The sequence below is a fragment of the Kogia breviceps genome, chromosome 19 (assembly GCF_026419965.1).
Source record: "Kogia breviceps isolate mKogBre1 chromosome 19, mKogBre1 haplotype 1, whole genome shotgun sequence".
Lineage (NCBI taxonomy): Eukaryota > Metazoa > Chordata > Mammalia > Artiodactyla > Physeteridae > Kogia > Kogia breviceps.
The window spans coordinates 41,900,611-41,913,485 of NC_081328.1; the positions used below are offsets into that span (position 1 = coordinate 41,900,611).

The 12,875-nt window shown below is 47.2% G+C and overlaps 1 protein-coding gene across 18 annotated transcripts in view; it reads left to right on the plus strand.

Annotated features, from left to right (window-relative positions):
• Positions 1-10,765: 10,765 nt before the first annotated feature.
• The window catches only part of MAPT (microtubule associated protein tau), a 100,997-nt gene continuing 98,887 nt past the window's right edge, over positions 10,766-12,875 (plus strand). For 6 of the 18 annotated variants that reach the window (XM_059048733.2, XM_067020924.1, XM_059048737.2 and 3 more), the window contains exon 1: positions 10,895-11,095. The gene's annotated coding sequence lies outside the window, so the exon portion shown is untranslated. Of the gene's footprint in view, positions 11,096-12,875 lie in introns of all 18 variants that reach the window. The other 12 variants (XM_067020925.1, XM_067020926.1, XM_067020928.1 and 9 more) reach the window with 6 other exon arrangements.

Sequence of the window (12,875 nt, forward strand, 5' to 3'; positions counted from 1 at the left end):
TGGCTTGCGGCTAAACAACTCCAGTCTCTGCCTCCACGCCCACACGGCCTTCTCCTCTTCTCTGTGTGTCTCCAACCTCCCTCTGTCTTTATCGCATGACAATATGTGTCATTGGATTTAGGGACCACCTTGGTAACCCAGGGTGACCTCTTCTTGAGGTTCTTAATAATTACATCCTCAGAAACCTAAACGGGAAAAGAATTTGCAAAAGACTAGATACATGTATATGTATCACTGAATCACTTTGCTGTACACCTGAAACTATCACAACATCGTTAATCAACTATACTCCAATATAAAATGAAAAGTTTTTTAAAAATTGCATCCTCAAAGACCCTTTTTCCTAATTAGGCCACAATCACACATTCTGGGTGGACATATATTTGGGGAGGGGGGCACCGTTCAACACACTACACCACTGTCCCCGCCAAACATTTGGGACCAGACTGGGAGACAAAGTGTGTCCCCACCCCACCTCCTTCCTTATCTAGAGTAACTACAAGTGACAAGATTTCTGTTTAGCCCCCATTTTAGAGCCAGAGGGAGAAGAGTATCGAGACACAGCCCCTCTCCTCAAGGAACTGATGGTTGGGTGGAAGCAGAGCAGCCCAGAAGGGCGCCACCTTTGCACCCCAGCCCACGGCAGTGCCCACCCGGGCCTGCCATCTCCTGTCAATGTCCGGAGCTGTGGCTGGAGGATGAGAGAGTGGCCTGGAGGGGGCTCGGAGCGCCCTGGGTGGTGTTCTGGGAATTGCAGGGGCCCCAGAGATACCAAGACGCACACTCCTTCCTTCTGCAGTTTCCATTCTGCCAGGGCAGGAGGTTTTATGATTGCCAGGACGGCAATTAAAGAAGGGACAATCAGCCAATGGCACATCCTTGGGCCTCGGCAGCCAGCGTTCTCTGCAGTCTGCCTCAGAGGGAGATGAGAATTTCCAGAAAGCGAGCTGGTGTCCAGAGAAGGCCCATCCCAGATGGCCTCTAATGTCATGAGCCCGGCAATGATGAGTGAAATGAGGTACAAACGAGCAGCCCTGGCCCCACTTGATTCTCTGAGGGATGCTGATAAGAACATGGTCTCCCAGCTGGGGACCACAGAGCGTGGACCCGGAGAGAACGGAAGCAATTGAGAGGCAGGAGAACTGAGGACAGGGTGTTTGTAGTGGAAATAGGCAATCAATAGACCTGGGCTTTCATTTCACTAATTAGCTGTGTGAGCTTAGAAGAGTTCTTTTTTTTTTTTTTTTTTTTTTTCGGTATGCGGGCCTCTCACTGTTGTGGCCTCTCCCGTTGCGGAGCACAGGCTCCGGACGCACAGGCTCAGCGGCCATGGCTCACGGGCTTAGTTGCTCCGCGGCATGTGGGATCTTCCCGGACCAGGGCACGAACCCGTGTCTCCTGCATTGGCAGGCGGATTCTCAACCACTGCGCCACCAGGGAAGCCCAGAAGAGTTCTTAAATAAAGAGCCTCTGCAAATCATTATAAAAAGACCATCAATCCAAGAAGGGAAAAAATGGGCAAAGAATTTTGAACTGGCATTGTACAGAAGAAACACAGATGGCCAAAAAAAAAAAAAAACAAATACGAAAAGATGTTCGATCTTTCTGGTAATCAGGGAAACAAAACTTAAAACAACCAGAACACAAGTGAGAGAATTGGTGATATCTGAGTAAAGTCTGCTGTTTATTAAATAGCTTTGTACCAATGTTAATTAATGTCTTAGTTTTGATCACTATATGAGGTTATGTGAGATGCTGACATGAGGAGAAGTTGGGGGAAGGGACTATAAGAATTCTGTATTGTCAGAACTTTTCTGTTATCCTAAACGTATTTCAAAATAAAAAGGTAAATAACAACTACTATAAAACAGTAAGAGAGGTATCACTGTCTTCCCAACACAGAGGCAAGAATTATAAAGATTAATAAGACCCAGCATTGGAGGGGGTGGTGCTGAGAAGCAGGCTGTCATACATACCGTTGGTGGGAAGGAGATTTGATACATCCTTTTTGGAGAGCACTTTGGCAGCATTGATTACAACTTCATTATGAGTACCCCTCGACCTGGGAATTCCACGGCTTGGTATTTACCCAAATCCTTGCACTTGTGTTCAAAGAGGCATGTCCAATGGTATTCGCCACAGCCCTGTTTCTAATAACCAGGGGCAACCCAAATGCCCAAGAGAGGAAAGGTTAAATGATATAGTGCATCTAACCATGAAATACTATGCAGCGGGTAAAAAGAACGCAATCCGGCCACGTGAACAAAAGTGAAAAGGTTTCCAAAGCCAGAAAGTGTAATTCCACCGATGTGAAGGAAAAGCCCAAATAAAGCCGTACATTTCTAAACTTACATATACAAAGGTATAGGCCGACCCAAAAGTCAGGAACAGCACCCTCTTGACTGGTCAAAGTTCCCTCTGGAGAGGACGGTGGGGCAGAGATAGGGACAGGCACGGGTGCGTGGGGCTGTGTCAAAGGGGGCTTTTTCTTTTTCTGTATTCTCTGAATTTTTTTTTTTTTTTTTTTTTTTTTTTTTTTTTTTCCGGTACGCGGGCCTCTCACTGTTGTGGCCTCTCCCGTTGCGGAGCACAGGCTCCGGACGCACAGGCCCAGCGGCCATGGCTCACAGGCCCAGCCGCTCCGCGGCATGTGGGATCTTCCCGGACCGGGGCACAAACCCGTGTCCCCTGCATCGGCAGGCGGATTCTCAACCACTGCGCCACCAGGGAAGCCCTCTCTGAATTTTTAACATGAAAACTCATGTATTACTTCTGCAGGTCTTTAAAATAATTATTTTTAAAACCTGCACAAGTAATTTAACCTTCTCTGACCTGCAGTTTCCTGGTCTTTAAAATAAAAGAGTAGTTAGTAATACAATGTTATATGTCAATTATGTATGTATAAAATAGAAAAACAACAGATATATTGTATAGCACAGGGAATTATAGCCATTATCTTATAATAACTTTTAATGGAGTATAATCTGTAAAAATACTGAATCACTACGCTGTACACCTGAAACTAAAATAATATTGTAAATCAACTATACTTCAATTAAAATATAAATACATAAAAATAATAAATAAATTGAAGAGGTTGAGTTAGGGCCCCTCCGAGGTTGCTTCCAGCTCTGAATTTCTCTTTTTTCTTTTTTTTTTTTTTTTTTGCGGTACGCGGGCCTCTCACTGCTGTGGCCTCTCCCGTTGCGGAGCACAGGCTCCGGACGCGCAGGATCAGCGGCCATGGCTCACGGGCCCAGCCGCTCCGCGGCATGTGGGATCTTCCCGGACCGGGGCACGAACCCGTGTCCCCTGCATCGGCAGGCGGATTCTCAACCACTGCGCCACCAGGGAAGCCCTAGGGTTTTTTTAAAAATACATGAATATTAAATTGAATTTTTCTCTTTTGTGCATTTATCTACAAAATGTTTTACCTTTTTTGTCAAATGGTAGTGAATCTTAGCTGCACATTTCTTTGCTGTTTACCTCCACCTCTGGAATCTCGGGATCTAGAAGCAAACACTTCAGGGCACCAAGGGAATTAGGACAGAAGACTTCTTTGTAAAAGAGTTGCTTTAGTCATTGGTCACTCTTCCTGGTTTATCTAGTTTGAATATTCACATTTGTCTTCCTTAAAGAGACATGCACCCCTATCGTGATCATGTTTGGTACAATTTTTCTTCTCTAGCCTGTTCATAATTTTGATTCCACATCCCAAACCCAAAGTCATTGGCCTGAACTTACAAGAAGAAAGTAGTTATTGTGGATGAATATGCAAAGCACATGGGCTCTGAGATCCTGTTGCTGGACACAAAAGCCCCTCTGTGGCTTTGTAATAGCCGGTCCCCCACATCACACCAAGCAAGAAAAAGGGCACGCACTGTGCTCATGCTCTGTTTCACCCTCTTGAATTTGTAAACAACTGAAACATAACACAAACAAGCCGTTTCTTTTTTTTAGCTTGCTGGTGTTTTTAACTCAATAAAATGTTTGTTAATTAACTTCATGAACTTTTTTTTTTTTAACCCCAGATCATCTTGGCGTTTGAATGGACTCCACTCACTGGCTGGTTTGAATGGGACAGTTTCTTTGAATATGGGTTGATTTCTGTGTATGCCCTTGTAACAGTCAGGATAAGCTAGATTATGGTGCAGTAACAAAGGATACCCGAATCTCAGTGGTTTGACAGAAGTTTGCTTTCCTCTCACGTTACACGGTCCCATGAGGATCAGGAGGGAGCTTGCAGTTTATGGTAATCACTCAGGGGCCCTACCTGAAGGAGGCTCCATCTTACCTGTGCTTTACACTCACCGCAGTGGACGGAGAGAACTCCGGAGGGACTCACTCAAGCAAGCAAATGCTCCAGCCTGGAAGTGACACCCGGCCCTAAAAGGCAGGTCTCAGGGGAGGCCTTCTGAGGAGGGGGTATCGGAGCTAAGTCTTAAAGGACAAATAGGAGCTGTTCAGGCAGAGATGAGAGAATGTCTAGGCTTATGAAAGGTTTGAAAGCAAGAGAGAATTTGGTGATTCAATGACCTGTAAAGAATACAATGTGATTGGATAGTAGTGTTCAGCGAGGACCCAGGCTGCATTTGCCAAGCCAAGGCAGTGCGTGTCTATTTCAAACCACCTTATTGAATATATGGTGTTGGCTTATTAACATTGAGCTCACAGCCAACAGCCCCATAACTCATGCCTGCATGATGCTTCCCTAATGTACATATTTTCTCCATGAGGTACATCACAGCCTTCTTGTGCTTAGAAACATTAGAGCCATTTTAAACAGCAAAATCAGGGAATTCACTGGCGGCCCAGTGGTTAGGACCCCACGCTTTCACTGCCGAGGGCACAGGTTCAATCTCTGGTGGGGGAAATAAGATCGTGTAAGCCATGTGGTATGGCCAAATAAATAAATTAAATAAATGATAGATTTTTCAACAATAAAAGATAAAAGCGAAATCACCAGCAAAACCCACGAAACTACAGAAAGCATGGCAAAGCGTGGTGCTAAATAGATGGAGGAAAGGACACTTGCTTACAGGGTGAGAGCTGAAAGCAGAAGAGAGTAATGCCTTGCTAGACCTAGGCTGGGAACATGCGAAGTTGGACCAATCACATTTTTTGCCCCCTGCACATATCCACGAATGACCACAAAAGTGCCACAAGTATTGATTTGGGGGGGTACAAATACATTTAGGGAGCGGGCAAATTCACAGATATGGAGTCGCGAACAATGAGTATCATCGTATTTCAAACACATAAATGTGAACCCCTAAATTCTCGGTACTGCCAATGACCACTGTATTCAGTAAAATATTTTTATTTCTCCTAGAATCCAAGAGAAAGTCATGAGTGAGTTTAGAGGTATCTAGGAATTTAAGACTAAAGATCTGGGGACATTTGTGTACTGTTGGTGGGGATGTAAATTGGTGCAGCCACTATGCAAAACAGTATGGAGGTTCCTTGAAAAATTAAAAATAGAACTGCCATATGATTTGACAATTTCACTTCTGCGTATTTACCAGAAGAAAACAAAAACGCTAATTTGAAAAGATATATGCACACCAATGTTCACTGCAGCATTATTTACAATAGCCAAGATATGGAAGCAACCTAAGTGTCCATTGATAGATGAATGGATAAAGAAGCTGTAATATATATATATAGGAATATTACTCATCCATAAAAATTTAAAGAATATCTTGCTATATGCGACAACATACATGAATCTAGAGGGTATTAAGCTGAATGAAATAAGTCAGACAGAGAAAGACAAATACTGTATGATCTCACTTGTATGTGGAATCTCAAAAACAAAACAAACAAACATAAACCAAAACCAGATTCAGATACAGAGAAAAAGTGGGTGATTGTCATAGGGGAGGGGAGTGAGGTTGGTGAAATAGGTGAAGGGGATTAAGAGGTACAAACCTCCAGTTATAAAGTAAATAAGCCATGAGGATGTAATATACAGCATAAGGAATATGGTCTATAGTATTGTAATGATCTGTATGGGGACAGAGTGTTATAAGACTTTGGTCTTATCATGGTGATTATTTCATAACATATGCAAATATCAAATCACTATGTGGTACACCTGAAATTAACATAATATTGTACATCAACTAGATTTCAATTTTTGAAAGAAGATTAAAGATCTGGGACTCATGGAAAGCTACCTTACACTGAAGCAGTGTTTAAAACAGACCATCCTGCATCATTCTAGAAAGACAGCCTGTCAGAGGGTGACTTACAGCTCATGCCCTGATGCTAGGGAAGCCAGACTACTGAACTAGCAGACTCATTTCCGACTGGAGCAAAGCAAAGTGCCTCAGAGCCCCAGAGGGCTCTCTGTTCTGTCAGCTGTCAACATCCACACTGTCTGTATTCGCCTGTGCAGGAGCGTCAAGAAATCATGGGTCTTGAGCTGCCACTTGCTGACAGAAATGCAGCAGGCTTTGCCCAACAACGTGTTACGAGAACAGCCTCGGTAGTCAGTGCTTCAGAATTTTCCAGAACAGTGATAAATAAGTTCCTTAAGCTGCTAAATCCCAGGGACCCTCTGGGGCAATTATTTATTTGAAATGCTAGACATGGGACTGAGAGGTTTTATTTAATATTTAAAAGTATAGGTAGTCTCTTATATAGGAAAAAAATAAAGTTATACAACACAGTTCCCTCAGAGTCTCATCTCGTAGCTGTCCCACTGACTTCATCGGGACTTTCCTTGAAAAAAGTATCACTATAATGCTTAGAATTTTATTTTTAAAGAATGCGTGCCACAAACTGCCTGGGTGGTACCTAACGCCAGAGTTTTGGTTTTTTGTTGTTTTTTTTTTTTGCATTTCCCCAATTTTGTTTGAATTTGTAAAAGGTGGATTTTATTTTTAGAGTAGTTTTAGGCTCAAGCAAAACTGAGTAGAAAATACAGATACAGTTTCCACACACCTCTTGCCCGCTCCCAGGCACAGCCTCACCCAGGATCCACATCCTGCATCAGAGTGGTGACTTTGTTACAATCCATGAACCTACACTGACACATCATTAGCACCCAAAGTCCACAGTTTAGAGTTTACTCTTGCTGCTGTGCATTCTGAGTTTTGACAAACGTATGACGTGTGTCTACCATTATAGCATCATACAGAATAATTTTGCCCTAAAAATCGCTCCACCTCTTCCCCCTTAACCCCTGAACAACTACTGACCTTTTTACTGTCTCCATCATTTTGCCTTTTCCAGAATGTCATATAGTGGGATCATATGTATCCTTTCCAGATTAGCTAACCCTGAATGTGTAAGATCAATATCAATTAGTAAGTAAATCACTTATTAATCAATAAGTGCAAATCACTATACTGAGAGCAACTTACAGCCTTGGTTATCATTGTTTTCACCCCACACAGTTTGTTGAAAGGATAAACAACCTTCTTCTCTGATTAAAAAAAATCAGGGGCTTCCCTGGTGGCGCAGTGGTTGAGAATCCGCCTGCCGGTGCAGGGGACGCGGGTTCATGCCCCGGTCCGGGAAGATCCCACATGCCGCGGAGCGGCTGGGCCCGTGAGCCATGGCCGCTGAGCCTGCGCGTCCGGAGCCTGTGCTCCGCAACGGGAGAGGCCGCAACAGTGAGAGGCCCGCATATCACAAAAAAAAAAAAAAAAAAAAAAAAAAAAAATCAGGACACTAATAACAGTCAGTAATAGTACTTAGAACTTGGTATTACTTAGAAAAAGAAATGATAATGATATTTACTCTGAATAAAGAACAGTTTGTGGCCTTCCCTGGCCTTCCCAGCTTGTGGTGGTGTAGTGGTTAAGAATTCGCCTGCCAATGCAGGGGACATGGGTTCAAGCCCTAGTCCAGGAAGATTCCATATGCTGTGGAGCAACTAAGCCCGGGAGCCACACTACTGAGCCCGTGCACCTAGAGCCTGCGCTCCGCAACAGGAGAAGCCCTGCTCGCCGAAGTTTGTGTGCAGCAATAAAGACCCAACTCAGCCACAAATAAATAAATAAAATAAAATTTTAAAAAATGCTTTAAAAAAAAAAGAACAGCTTGTAAAAAATAAAGTACAAACGCCAGACTATAGCTCATGAGATGTGACTCAGGTCTCAATATTTTGGTAACTTTTAGAATTCTTACTTTTTTCAGTTTTATTAAGATATAATTGACATACAGCACTGTATAAGTTTAAGGTGTACAGCATAATGGCTTGACAGATATATATTGTGAAATAGCTGCAACAATAAGTTCAGTTAACATCCATCACCTCATATAGTTACAAAAAATTCTTTTCCTTGTAATGAGAACTTTTAGGATTTATTCATCGTGTTGTACATTACATCCCACTTTTAGAATTCTGACTACATCTTCCATAGAGTGGGATTTTGCCAGTGATGGTATAGTTTAAGTGAAAGTTAATATTTAACTTGATTTCAAGTTCTGTATTTGGGGCTCCCCTTTGAGAACTCCCCAAATTACCTGACACTCCCCTAGGCAGGCAGATCCAGAGTGTCTGAGCAAAGCCAAATATAAGGAGAGGCTGATCTCATGGATCTGTTATGCCTTGTCCCTATTTCTGGGCCCCAGGATGATCTTTGCTTTTTTGACAATAGAGCTACACTGCTGAGTCATGTGTAACTGAAACCCTCAGTTCGTCCTGCTTCTTGCTGGAATCCTGAAAACCTAGACAAGGGGCAATGTTCTCAGCAGGATAATGGAGGGAAGGAGAGGTGGGTAAGAGGCATTCAGGAAATATAAAGACAGAAAGGAAAATTTGGGCCTAAGCGATAATTAGCAAGAGGTAAGTCCAGAGAAACTAAGGCAAGGATCTGCCTCCTTTTATATAATTGAGGTGTTTACAAATTTGCCTGTAAATCAACTTACATTTCAAACGCATCAGGAGAACTGACATTTAGGGGAATCCGGATATGGTTCCTCTTGCATAGTAAAGCATTTGTCTGTAATGTTAATACTCACTTTCTAATCTAGCTGTATTATATATATATATATATATATATAATTTTTTTTTTTTTTTTTCGGTATGCGGGCCTCTCACTGCTGTGGCCTCTCCCGTTGTGGAGCACAGGCTCCGGACGCGCAGGCTCAGCGGCCATGGCTCACGGGCCCAGCCGCTCTGTGGCATGTGGGATCTTCCCGGACTGGGGCACGAACCCGTGTCCCCTGCATCGGCAGGCGGACTCTCAACCACTGCGCCACCAGGGAAGCCCCCTAGCTGTATTATATTGATATTCCCCTATGTTGGCTTTGAGAGAGGACTGTAGGTGTCTCATCAAAGCACCTTGCCTAGCAGACAATTAGGCAGAACAAATACACTTCAGGCTGTCCAAATACTCTGCCAGGTTGTAAATATGCCTTCCAGTTGGAATGATTAGGGGAGGCTTTGGTAAAATTTGAGCTAGGTTTCGAAAGTTAGGTAGGATATTGGTGAAGAAAGAGCAAGGACTTTGTAGGCAAAGGAAAACCCCAGAGTAGGGGGAGGTGCAGATGAAGAGAAGTTTAAGGCTAAGGAGTTTAATTTCACTTAGGGAGAAGTTAGAAGCCTTTAGGCAGGATGAGCTGATATAGAAAGAAACAGAGAAGGGACACCAGTAAGGTCACTACATATCGAGAACCAGGATAAGGGTCTCTAGGATGGTGGCAGTTGGAACAACAAACAGGTCAATTCTAGAGACTCAGAGCTTAAGAAATTGGCCCCCATCTCCATCATCCACTGAGTGCTCCCAATAATACATTAATTAAACCCCTGTGAATAAAGCATCTTTAATTACCTGCTTTTTGTATTAATCTGTAACATACAATACTGCTATGAAAAAAAATATATGAGCTATGCAAATTAAACCTTTAAGACAAATTCCCATCTCAGGACAAGATGGCTGTTTCCAAGCCCTCATACACTTAAACCCTCCCACTGCCAGGGCTTAAATTAGATGTTGGGGAGACCAAGCTAAGGACAAAACCTAGATGCTGGCTGACTGAGAGCATGAAAGCCTCTGGTCAGTTTCAGTCTGAGGCAGTGTTATCCAGGTGAGAATCTCCAGCAGGCATTTAGAAATTCAGATCTCAAGCTGTTTACAGTTTAACAGTGTTTCACAAACAAGGTAAAAATAACTGTATACGTGAAAATGCTCTGTGTCATAAGTACCATTTGAATCTTCATCTAATTTAAGATTTTATTCTTGGGTCATAGATGAATAATAGATTCGAATGCTCCTTGTTAAAACAAAAAACCAAAACCCCCCAAAACCTTGCACTACCGTATTACAATTGAGTTAGCCTGTTTTCAGCATATCTGCTAAGGAAAGAATTCACCTTGATCAGTAACAAAAAAAGGTGAACAGATTGAAAGGAAGCAGATCCGGGGAACTGATCTCCAACAAGGGGAATGAATCATTTCGGGAAATTCAGGAGAGGGTCAGGGTGCCAGCGATAAGGAGGCAAGCCCGAGGGAGGTTTGAGGTCCAGGGTGGACGGACTGGAGGGCTGGCCATGTGGAAACCTGCCTAGAACCTTTCCCAGACAGGACATCACCCCAGGACGACAGGAAGAAAAAGGGGCAGCGGACCTGGGGGCGCACCCAGCCTCTTCTCGACCCAGAGAGCATCCAAGCCTCCCTCCCAAGGTAGGAGACCCCTCAGACAAGACAAAGGCGCCCCTATCAGGAGGAGGGCCAGAGTGCGCGTGCGCGTTGCGGTCAGCGCCGCGGCCCAAGGCGTGGGAGGGAGGCGAGACCCGGGAAGCGAAGCTCAGAGAGGAGAGAGCCGAGAGGCAAGGATGGGCCGATCCTTGGAGCTCTCTCGCGCGCCTACTGGTGGCCGGAGGAGAACACGCCCGCGGAGGCCTCACGGCCCGCTCCTCCCCTCGGGAGTCTCGCGCTCCCGCTGCTCGCGCCTGCGCTGCCCGCCGGTCTCGTGCGTGCGCCCTCTTCGCTCGTGCGCGCGCTCGCAGTCTCCACCACCCACCAGCTCAGGCACCAGCAGCAGCGCCGCCGCCGCCGCCGCCCACCTTCTGCCACCGACACCACAGCCACCTTCTCCTCTGCTTCCCTCTACTGTCCTCGCCCTCTGTCGACTATCAGGTAAGTGCGAGGCTCCGAAATCTGCCTCACCGTCCTCCCTCCTGCACCCCCATGCCGCCTCCCCTCGCCTCAGAGATGGGTTTCGTGAGGTGGGCATTGGTCGGGGGCAAAGGCAGCGGCCCCTCCTTACTCCCTCAGCGCTCTGGCGCCTGGACTGGGGCGACTTGGAAAGGGACCCATGCAAGGGATGCGCGCGCTCGCGCTCGTGTGTGTGTGTGTCCTGGGGTGGGGGGTTGTCTACACGACCCGCTTCTCGCTGACCCGTCAGATGTTGTTCCCACAGGGTGGGGCGCGGATGGCGGTGATCTGGGGGAGGGGGCTGTTATGCACTCTCGAACACCGCCTTTTGCCGCAATGGGCGTATGACTGTGTGTGGGGGGGTGGAGGGGAGTCTGGTGACGACCCCCGAAACCGAACCTGTAATCCAATTTCTCTGCCTCGTTTTGCCGTCAGCTCTAAGGAAGGTATTGATCGGGTTCTAGAAAAGATGACTCCCTGCCTGCCCCTCCCCGGCAGCGATTCCAGTGGGGCTTTCGCTGCCTTTGGTTTAAGGCGGTGGCCCACCCTCTCCTCGATTTCCTCCTTCAGAAACCCGCAGGGGACATTTGAGGGCTGGGAATGGAATCGGAGAAATGGGGGGGGGTCCCGGCGCTGTCACTTTAGTCGCCCTTCCCCCTGCGCGCGCCTGGCAGCGAGACGCAAGCAGCGCCGTGCCCGAGAGAAGACAGCGCGCAGATCCCAAGGTGGAGGCTCGAAAAGGCAGGGGTCACCTGTCCTTGCTGTGTGGAAAGATTCGTTAGCTGCCGATCCTGGCTCGAGGGCGCGCACAGCCGCAGCCCGGCACTGACCCGCTCAAGGGCTGCAGGTGCATTTCGGGGCGGGCCCCATTCTCTGCGCTCCGCGCCGGGCGTCCGGCTTGTGCGCTCCCTGCCGGAGGCGAGGGGCTGGCGTGCAGGGCTCGCCCCTCACTGCGGCAGTGGGTGTGGACCCGGGTGGGCGAGGAGGGGGAGGGAAGGCTTTGCCTCCTCCCACTTCCACCCCTGCTTTTTTCCCCTCCGAACGCGAGGTGCCATCTTTTTGCGGTGTGTCACGTCTTGACAGTACCATGCCAAGCCGGGTGGCTGGGCTTAGGAGGACAGGGCGGGGACTGTCATTAAAGGGGGGAGCGCAATTAGCGCTGAAATCTTGGCGTTTTGCTGCTGCGGTCTTGAGCACCGGGGGCGTTCACCCGCAATCTTCCTCGGGGGCCCGATGCTTTGTTTGTAGGGCTTACGTGATCTGCATTGCCAGCACTGGTTTTTGGCTTTTATTCTACGACGGTGTTTAACCAAGGTTCCCAGCCCTCCTCCCGCTTTTTGCCCCTCATTTCCGAGCCCTTTGTTAGCTCTCAGAGCTCGCCGGGGTCGAGGAACTCGAGTTAGCCTCGGGGCACGCATGGAAAGGGCGTCGCCCCGCGCAGCCCCCTCCCAGAGCCGGGCCACGAGCCAGAAAGCATCCGCGGGGCTGAAGGGGTGGGGTTCGAGGCCTCCGCGCGCCTTGCGGGTCGCCGCGAAGGTACGATGCCCCTCCCCACACCCGGAACGTCCCGGTGGCCATGCCCCACCAGGCTGCCCAGCAAGGAGTACTAGTGACTCCCGGTGGGAGCTCGCAGGCGGGGCCCCGCTTCGCTTCAAGTCCTGTTGCTTCGCCAGGCAGGAGATTGTGAGGAGGGGCCGTGAGGTTTCCTCCGGAGCTGCGGACCACACCCATTTTTATCGGGAGGACTGGGATGGGGGGCGCC